The following is a 10,888-nucleotide window of genomic DNA, read 5'->3' on the forward strand; positions in this document are numbered from 1 at the left end:
CACTTCAGCACCCAGGGCAGAGCAGAGAGGCTGATCTTCTGACGAGGCTAACAGACAAAGTCATCACCTGTCAATCAAAGTGTGTGAAAAAGAGACGGTCAGAGTCCATGCGTGCGTGCGTGCGTGCATTTCTGCCAACATCCCTTTCTGTTGCATATGCATATGTATTTATGTGTCCGAGTCATGTGATGTATTACATGAAAGGTCCTATTCTTTCCCTTAGGGATCCAGCTTAAACACAGACACGTGGTTAACTTCTAACCTGTCATTTTGGATTTGTCCTTAATTTTACATTAAACACAAGGGCAACTACAGGCACAGTTGGGATTAGGGTCAGTTATTCCCCAAACAGTAGTTATGCTGTAGTTGTAAACGTACAGGAATTCATGCACACAAAGCTACAGCAGCAATAAAAGATAGCACTCAATATAGCCATTAGTTAATATTAAAATTAAGACAGGGCTTGCTGCTTGCATCATTTGCATCATTTGCATTATCATTTTTGTACTTACTTATTTACATACTGGCCTTTTGGCATGCAGGGCATGGCAGGTACAAATTATAAAGGATATCCACATTTGCCTGTTTTGGCCAAGCTTTTCAATGGTGACCTGACATTACTTTCTCAAGTAAAGGTTAGATGTTATCTATACTGACGTAAGTTAAATTACGTGTTATGTGAGTTTAAGTCAGAGATGCGTACTGTGTAGTATCTTTAGATTATCCCATTTTGTAATTAAATAAAATGAATCTAATAAAGTGGATTTACCAACACAGGGACAACTGAGTATTGTGTGAATTCCTGCAAGAGCCTATTCATGCAATTGCCTACAATTACATCTTTCTGAAAACTTGTTCTACAAGGTTTGAGATTATACAAGAGCTGCATGAAATGCCAGAAGAATGAATGAAAAGAATAGAAACAAACCCACCATTGCGGGCTAAAACCATTAATAGCTTGTTGACAAGACATGTCAATGACACTGGTTCATTAGCTACAAATAATGCACCTGTCATTTAAAGTGATTGACAATATTGTAATGACAGTGTAATACACTAACCCTAACCCTAACCCTACTCTTTTTTGTTCAAAATTTGTGAAGAATGCACCACATGGGGGATAGCCTAAAGCTTTTATGTAACATGCTCATACATAAACCAATGTAAACTAGTGCAAACCCATAGGCGACACAGGGAGAACATGCAAACTCCACACAGAAGCCCTTTCACAGGTATGGGCTATGGGTATGGGCCACTGATGACGTGGAGGAGAGAACACGCCCCCAGCGCTCACAGCGTCCCCAGCGGGAATCAAACTCAGGACCTTCTAGCAATCAATATCAACTCTCTAAAGCCCTTGTGCCTTTCCTTGTTTGCTTATGTATGTTGGGCATACCAAAATGGGGGTTCAATTCTGTACATTCACAATTAAACTGACCCTGCAAATACAGTATGTCATGTATTTGAGTATAGGTAAAGAGCAACCTTTGCACCTCATATATGATTATTAACAAAACAGGGTTAGAACAACACAATAATGCCTCATCAAAGTTGGTATGGTGACTATACATGAATTTGTACAGATACATGAATGTGTCCTTATCATCCTGTTACAAGTGAGTTAGAAGGTTGTAAAGGGTCTTCAATAGCACAGATTTATTCAAATCAAAGTTGAAAAGTGGAGATAGCTGGTTTCGGCCCGATACTAGCGACAGTATGAAACTGATGGTATAAACAGATAGCTGTTCAAATGTGCTATCAAAGGCTGTGGTCTCCAACCTCTATGTCTCCAACGCATCAGGATGGTTTCTACTGGGTCTGGAGAGGGAAGGCTGGAGATCACCACGGCTGCCATAGGAACCAGAGGTCTTCTTTCACTTTTCCTTCTTTCATTCAGCTATAGACACAGGTCCTCACTGCAACCCTCTCTGTATGCATAGGCATTACGCAACACTCTGTGTGTGTGTGTGTGTGTGTGTGTGTGTGTGTGTGTGCGTGCGTGCGTGCGTGCGCGCGCGTGTGTGCGTGCGTGCGTGCGTGCGTGCGTGCGTGTGTGCGTGCTTGTGTGTGTGTGTGTGTGCGTGTGCGTGCGTGCGTGCGTGCCTGTGTGTGTGTATGTCAAAGCCTCAAAGTCTCACCCTATCCCCCTCATCTGCAGGACGACACAGCATGGGACCACTCAACTGAGCATATGCCAGGTTATGTTTATAGTCTGACCTATGCTCAGAGTATAAACCTATGGCCTTGCTAAAGTAGAACACATTATGTACAGTATGTGGCCTGAGACACCGCTGAACCATCTCAGGCTGAATTTGTTCTAATTACAAGGTTTCATTTTCAATGCATTTTCCAACTCAATGACTGGAGTCCTGCTGAAGTAAAGTGATGATTAAAAGATGCTTGCTGAGGTTTTTGCACGTTATTCCAGAAAAATATATTTGTATTCAAAGCAGACATGCCCTATTTTTAAAACATTTTAAAATAGTTCAACTAGCCAATCTACATCGACATGTTGTGAGCTTGAAGTTGTAGATCAGCTATTTTAACTATTTTAAAATAGTAAAAAAATATTTATTTATTTCCCACGTGTTACTGATGTTATGTAACGTTTCATGACAAGCCACTGCATCTGATTTTTAGCTCAAGTTCTTTGGGTTAAAGTCACGACTCATAACTGAACTATAACAGAAAGGTATTATCTCTCGTCTAGCTATGCCGGGTTCTGTATATCATTATCCAGACTTCCAGAGTATGTACAATATGTCATTTTGGAAAGGGCGACAAAATATTTCCCTCATAAAACCTGTCAAACTTGTCAGTCTATTGCCTAATTCATGCTCCGTCACACGACGGCATCGCACAACGAAAATAGCAGACCTACAAACTCACAACACGTAGCAGATACAACACATTGTGAGCTTGTAGGTCGGCTAAGAATGTCCAACCCTCATGTCAGCCAAAGGTCTATTGCGACGGGGTTCCTGAGGTCTGTCTGTCTGTCTGTCTGGTTCTCCTCGTGCTTGTAATTTCCACTAAATGGAACAGCTGTGAATGTTCTTTACAAATCTAACTCATCTGACACCTTTGCAACCTCAAAGTACACTGTCCATACTTCCTGACAGCTGTCAGGCAGATCAAACAAGCCTCTTCTCTTTTATTTTGAGGAATAGGGAAATATATATATTGTGAAAATTTACATGATGAGATATACGGGGAACACTGTTGTACTGATGCTATTATAATAGATTTCTTTCTGCTACAATGTCTGAGAAGCTGAAGAAAAATTATTTTTACCACTATGTACCAGGTGTAGACAACACTTGAAAATACTGATCACCTTGATCCTTTATACATGTACATCATTGTACTTGTAATTACTTGCGCAAGCAGAGCGCGCAAGTAATAATTCCGCCCGGTCTGTGTGCACCGTGCCAGCCAACCCGCCACTTGATGCGTATGCAAATAAAACAGCAAATTTGTGCCTGGTTTGCTGGGACCAGATTACATAAATGACCATATGTCTTACGTCATCATTTAGAGCTAGTCATACGTATACTATATACATAATCAGAAAAAATTAAATAGCAAATTGTGCCTGATTTGCTGGGACCAGAGTACATGGTGTGTATATGTATGACTAGCTCTCAATGATGACGTAAGAAATATGGTCATTTGTGTAATCTGGTCCCAGCAAACCAGGCACAAATCTGCTGTTTTATTTGCATACGCATCAAGTGGCGGGTTGGCTGGCACGGTTTTTGGCGCAAAGTAACCACAGTATACCGCTAATCAACTTACAACTACATACTCTATATAGTATATGTATATGTATACGTATGTCTTACGTCACCTTCATGTCAAGATTAGGCTTTAAACAATTAAATACAAATCCAACTACAGATTACGGAAGTATTTTAGATCATGTATATTTTAACAAAAGTATTATTACAGAAATTGAAGTTAGAGACACCTATTACTCTGATCATGATTTAGTATTAATATCACTATATTCCAAGATGAAATACATTTAAAACAATTGACAATTTAGAATAAATAATAGAATAATTATACTGTATAACATATTTTAATTCAGTTTATATACTTTTTTTTTCATCACATATCAATGATTTATTTTTCTTTAAAAAACTATAAAGGGATCCAGAATATATCTACATCGATAAAACTGTATTTCTTATATAGATAGAAACTTGAACCATACTTAATAATACTAGGTGTTTATATGCATAAAGTAGGTAGGTAGCAAATAGTTACACCTAATAATTAGACATTTCAAACGTTCCTTCACAGAGATACTGAGATTTGACAGTTTACAGCGGTCGAAAGTACTTGCACCGCTTGCGCACCGCTTGCGCACTAGTTGGCCATTTATGGCCTACTAGTGTGCAACAAGCAAGTATGCACTCGACAGAGTGCAGTTCTAGTTATAATTATTTTCACAGTAAACCATGAAATAAAGTAGTACTAATTGGTAGAAGTATACTTCTATTATTACTATAGTAAAAATTGGTTTCACTCGAATTGGTCGTGTCATTTAGAGGTGACAGCAATTGTGTTGTTCCGAGCTGCCGTGTGAAACTAGAGGTCAGAAAGGTTTCATTTACTGCATGTCCTTATCCTAGAATTCTTGCACACAGCCCTGAGTTAAAGGTGTGTGAAGGCAAGTGTGTGAGTGTTTTAATGTGCCATTGCTGGCAATAAAAGGTGTTACACAATAAACACGAAGCTTGAACTTGCTTTTCTTAAAATATCTGTTCACTTGATTAGCTCTATAGGTACAAGAACTTACTTAGCAGGTGACAGGAGAAAATAAATAATGTTTAATGTACAATCTTGGATAGACATTTAATTTGTTATTATGTCTGATTGTCTCTGATTGAATGTTATTTAATTTGACTGAATACATTTTCAAAAGGTCTCACTGACTTTATTGTAGGCTACCACTTAGTATCACTGCATAATAAATATGCAGTGATACTACATAATAAATAATAATAAAGGGACACAACAAATACACATTATTTGTATACCATTATTATTACGATACTATATAATATGCACACTATGACATAACATTAACATGCCTAAGTAATTATTTTTGGCAACTTAAGACCACTGAACCTAATACAGACACATAGGTGTGGCAGGTGTCTTTTTACACTATCATGCACATTCATTACTTTAATTAAGACAGGAATATCTCTTTTCTGTTCTGCCCGGTGTGAAGGTACTTGACTTAATGAGTTTCAGACATCAAGGCTATAGAGCAACAGTAGCACACGCAGTTACCCCTACTCCAAGAAAGGCAGAAGGAACTTGTCATAATGCTCTTCATTCATGATTCATTACAAATCCTAATTGACAAGTAATATGCTTGGCAATTTCATTGTGCACAATGAAACAATAAAATTACCTTTTCTCTTTTAGCTAAGTTGTTCCTTTATTAGTTGGGGGAAGTGAGCCTAAAGCAAACAAAAAACTATTCCAACAGTGGAACAATATATTTTCAGTTCAGTCAGACAACTCTTATTCATTCTACATGTTGATCTAACCCCCCATTCCAAAGCGCCAGCACTCGCCCAGCAGTCTGCCGTCACCCAGGCGGATGCGTGCACACAACCTCGGACTATGTGTATTTATTCTACTTTCCAGGTGGGCAAAGGTAATATAAAGAAAGGGAAATATTTGCATTTGGAAAAGCAAACACACTTGATGATTTCCAAACACTATCTAAAGAAGATATGCGTCAACTTTACTTTCAGTGCTTTATAGATAATTATTCCTGTATGTATGTAATGAACAATTCATAGCTGATGCCAATAATAGGTGTGTGGCCTATGATAGAACCAGGACAGCCCATATGAAGTCAATAAATGTTGGAATTTGACGGTTGCATAAGGCAGGGTAAACAAACAGGGGTGGCCGGCACTATAATGTGAAGGAAAAAAATCCCATGATGCAGTTAGCTGGCAATATAGCAACACATAGCCTGCGAACATCTTTTTCTAATCCAAAAAAGCTCAATAGGGCTGAGGCAGGCTGATTTATTTATACTTGGTTTAGGCAGGCTGATTGAAATTTGGTTGTGCGGTGTGTTGTGCACCAAAAATACCCGATCTACCATCTCACAACTTATTGTAGTGTGACGTGTTGTGTCCTTGTAGATCGTCAATGTTCAGTGTGTGGCACCGGTCCACAGCTAAGAATAAATCAATCTACTGTGTGAAGTTCACAACCCCAGAAAACCACAGGAAGGCAATAAACGCTCCCAGAGAACATGGTGTTCTGCCTTCTTCACCGCGCTCAAAAGAGTATATGCCTCTAAAAAATTAGACTATAGCAGAGGACAGGTGTGGGCTAATTTCCATTAGAAGATGCCGCAAATAGTAGCCTTTCTTCCCCCTTCCCCAACCCTAAATACAGACACGAACGTTTCATGTTATTCTGCAGAGTCTGTCTGCACAAGTGCACATGCAGTGCTGCTTCTTCCACTCTTTTTAACCTGTGTGAATTCATGAAATTATGAAAGTTATATGACAAGCTGCAAATTCAATGCTATTGTCGCCTTGTACCACCCTGAAAGACCGGGAATAAAGTGCATTGTCTCAGGCCCAAACCGCACCAATGCAAATCCTTGCAACCAAAATGGTTGGCAGTTGCAACGAGTTGCATTGGTGTGACATGTAAACATTAAAACTGTTTTGTTGCAAGGAGTTGCAACTAGTTCCATTGGTGTGGTTTGGGCCTAAGTGACATCTGATTCAATAATCAGCTTAAGAAAGAATTGCAAAGATTATGGGCTTGATTTTCGTCGCCGCCGCTACCCGCGATGCGGCCCACAAGTCAGCCGCTGCCCAAGTAAAGGAGCTTGCTCTGTCCCTTAATGGTATTTTGGTCCAGCATCACCCGCTATCTATTTTGCCGACAACGGTATTTGCGGCTAGATGTGTGGTCATGGGCACCCATAAGCCGTATGCCAAATTAGTTTGGTAGAGCGTGCCTGCAATGGAGATGTCTGCAGAGTCAGGCTGCTTGATCATCTCCCCTTATTCTCCTATTGCATCTTTTTGTAATTTTCTTATAATCAGCAGAAGTGAGTGCCTGCTGTGACCTGTCACTTCCTTGTGTCCATTGTGTTTTCATAATTGTCTAGTCAAAGAAGTTATTTGACTTGTTGTGCCAGCCATTGTGCGTGATTCCATTTGCTCGTTCAGTTTCATCACAGCGCAGCACAAGTGAGACTTCAAGGCAGCAACACATCACTCTTCCATGCCATGGGCTATAGACCGTAAAGCTATGAAGCAATATAGAACTGGGCATAACGGGCAACGGATAAGGGATCTCTTAAAGGCAATGGCATGTGGCACGGTGATTGGTTTCATTATTGTAATGCCCAAATCACACCTATGCATAATGTAACGAGTAGCGGAGGTGTTTTAGGGATTTAGACAGGTGACCAAAATAGCCACTTTAGTGCGGGAGCGCCCCTTCCCCACTGCTAAATCTCCAAATTGTGTATTTAGAATGCTCGAACGAAAGTGGAGAACTTTTAGTCTGCGTGAAATCAAAATGATGCAGTTGTTGAAAGTTGAAACAGTGTTGTTGTTGAATTTGAAACACGTTTTCACTGAGACCACACCTTCTGCTTAAAGTTAAACAGATTTTATTGAACGAAAAGGGATGGATGAGTATGAATGGGTATGAATGGGGAACCCAGGTAGGGTGCGACTCAAGGTGAGGGAGTATAGTCTCAGGAGTGGAAAGCCATCAATGCTTGCTCGGTGAGCGCTGAGCGGTCGTCTCCGTTCCGATACTGCCCCGGGTTCCTGGAAGAGATAGATAAAAGAGTAGGAAGGGCGAGAATGAGAAGAAGGAGGTGGTAGGGGATGAGGGTGGATGGGAGGACTGTTCAAGACCACATAACGTTAGTAGTAAGAACGAGTGACAGCTCTGTATTTATACTGTGGAGATTGTAATGGGGATTGGCTGGCTGATAAGAGAAGGCAGATGACGATGATATGGGGAGAGGCCGTGACAAGCTGAAGGAGGTCTCCACTCCTGAAACTACGTTGTATACAACTATACAAGTGTAAAAATAATTGCAATTTTTTTTAATACCACATTATTTGTTTTGTATGCTTTTTGGACATGCTCATGGTCATACTACAATACTACAGTATAGGCTACTTTGTTTATTTGTTTTGCCTGGGAATTCTAGGACAACAATGTCATTGTTTTAGGCAGACTCGTTTCAGCTGTGACTCAAACAGATTAATATGCATATCGTCATACGCTTTCCATGTGTAGACATACACGTCACATTTGCATAAACAAACTTTTCTCTCGTTTGCTACTGAAGGCTCTTGAGACAAATTCTGTCTCAATGTCTGTGTGATTTAAAACTGTCAAGGGTCAAGGAAAAACTATATACCCTAGTTAGGATTTGGTTGATTTAATCCATGCCACTTTCTATTGTTACATTGTTTCTTTAGTTTAGTGCTGGTGTCAGACAAATTTGTTCACGTTGAATCTCATGAAACCTTTCTTTCATCGCCAAGTGCCAAGTGACATGTCTGTCAAGTGTTTGACAGACATGTTTGCCCCAGGGAATACCTGTCAAGACATGCTTGAAATAAGAGAAGAGAACTGAGTTCTGTTGATACAGTCTGTCTGGTCATTAGCCTTTAAGCCATGCTATGTCAAACACTGCTATTCATTCTGTAACAGATGATGACATGATCATTGTTATTACTTATTACAGTATTGACATAACTCTGAAATCATACAGTATCAGAGCATGGTGAGTTTTAGACCTATAAGAATGGGAACTTTTGCAACATCAGACAATTCTACATTGTTTAACATCCCATAATAGAATTAGTGAGAAATGAGTGTGGAAATTAATCCAGTATGGAAATCCAAGTGCTTGTACACTACATACTGTAACAGGGTCTTTCAGCATGTGAGAAAGAAGGCACCGATGGTTCATGAGACAGACAGCCAACATATCCTCATATCACAGCACTTTCAATAACAAATGACACTGATCGTCATCCCCTGTATCTCTACTACGACCTCATGCCATCGGGGCTTAGATACAGAAAAGTGTTCGTTTTAGCAGGAGTTTTGTCTCATCAGCCATTGCAGCATTAAACAAACTGCCATGTCTGTAGGTTGGTTTTCTGTGTACAGATGGGGACCTCATTGTCTTTGTGATATGTTGTTTTGCGCTTCATGGTTATGTGTAGTTGTTGTTTTGTTTATTGGATCTTTTACAGAAAAGCATAATGAAAAACTAATTTGAAACTGTGCAGTAATAAACGGTGTGCTATTGATCCAAATTTCCTTGGGCAGATCTAATTTCCTCGTCTGTTTACATCTTTCAGTTCCTGAGACCAAGTGACAGTTGTCTTCGCGGAGGCCTAAACTATAACAGAGGATGAGGGATGTTTACCACACAGTGGTCACGGTCACCCAAACACACCACAATGCAATGGGAGGAGAGAGAGTTGCATAAGCTGATGAATTATAGCTGCATTCTTCAAGCAGTTCGGTTTGTTTGTGGCAGAGACTAATAAACAAAGATACTAGACTAGACTAGACTAGACTTACATGGTCCTTGAGAATTCCTTGAAAGGAAAAAAAAAAAAAGAGGCAGATAATCCATTAACTTCCCTGTGCAATTGAAAAGGCTTTCAGACCGCTAAATTGATTAGTAGATCAGATTAGTATCTGACTATAACTGCATTGAGTCCTGGGCTCTGTGGCCTAGCTAAATACAATGAAATTAAAAGTTGTAAAGTGTGTTTAAGTATTTCACAAAAGAATACAGGCGGTGCATTCAAATGGTAGGCTGAATATAGTAACATCCCCTGAGGCTTACACTATTGCCACAATAAAGCACTACATCTTTCATTCTTAATTGTATTGATTGTCTCTCTCAGACACTGGAGTGAGTGAATAGCAATGAAAGGCTCTTTTGCAACGTTTGCTTTGTGTGGGACTGTTTCTTTTAAATCATGTGGTAGCTCTATCCATTTCAATTGCAGTAGTTATTGTCTCCACCAGGCCGAAGGCATGGGGAGAGAATAATATGTTTTGCCCTCCGTCCGTGTGTCCGTCCCGCCGTCCGTCCCGCCGTCCGTCCGTTAGCAGCTAATCTCCGGCACTGTTAACCCGGGTCAATGCCAAACTTTGCACACACACTCCCTAGATGCCAATGATGAACCTCAATTTTTTTGTCAAACAGCCTGTTGTAGCGCCACCATGAGGCAGCTTTTCACCATTTTTACCTATAACTGCACCAATCTGCATGAAACGTTGCACGCACACTCCCTAGAGGCCAAGGACAAACCTTTGACCTGCATTTCTCACATCTGCCTTTTATAGTGCCACCAGGAGGCCGACTTTTGTAAAAAAAAAAAAAAAAAATTATTACTCCTCCAGATTTTGTCCACAAATCGTTACACAATATCTGTATAGTCATGTGCCCAAGATGGATCTGTCCGATGTTTCATATTCCATCCTAATTGGCTAACATTGGCTTTCAAAGTTTGCAGGATTGGCCCGTTTTGAACAAAAAGCCTCTAATCAAGAACACACATTTACGTGAAATCTTTCATGCACTTTCCTACTAGGCTGAGGAATATATCCCACCCTTTTCACATTGGCCTGTGTTATAGCGCCACCAACAAGTGGATTTTGCAACGCCTCAAATAATGCAATTGCCATCGAAGGCGTAAGAAGAAATGGAACCCAATTCACATTGGCCTATTTTAGCGCCACCAGTAGGCCACAACCTGACCTGGCCTGGTGGAGACCTGTGACCCGAGGGGCACTTTTTCTAGTTGATCATTATGCAGCTTGCAGT

The sequence above is a fragment of the Protomyctophum parallelum genome, assembly GCF_964188405.1.
Source record: "Protomyctophum parallelum genome assembly, chromosome: 16".
NCBI classification, from domain to species: Eukaryota; Metazoa; Chordata; class Actinopteri; order Myctophiformes; family Myctophidae; genus Protomyctophum; species Protomyctophum parallelum.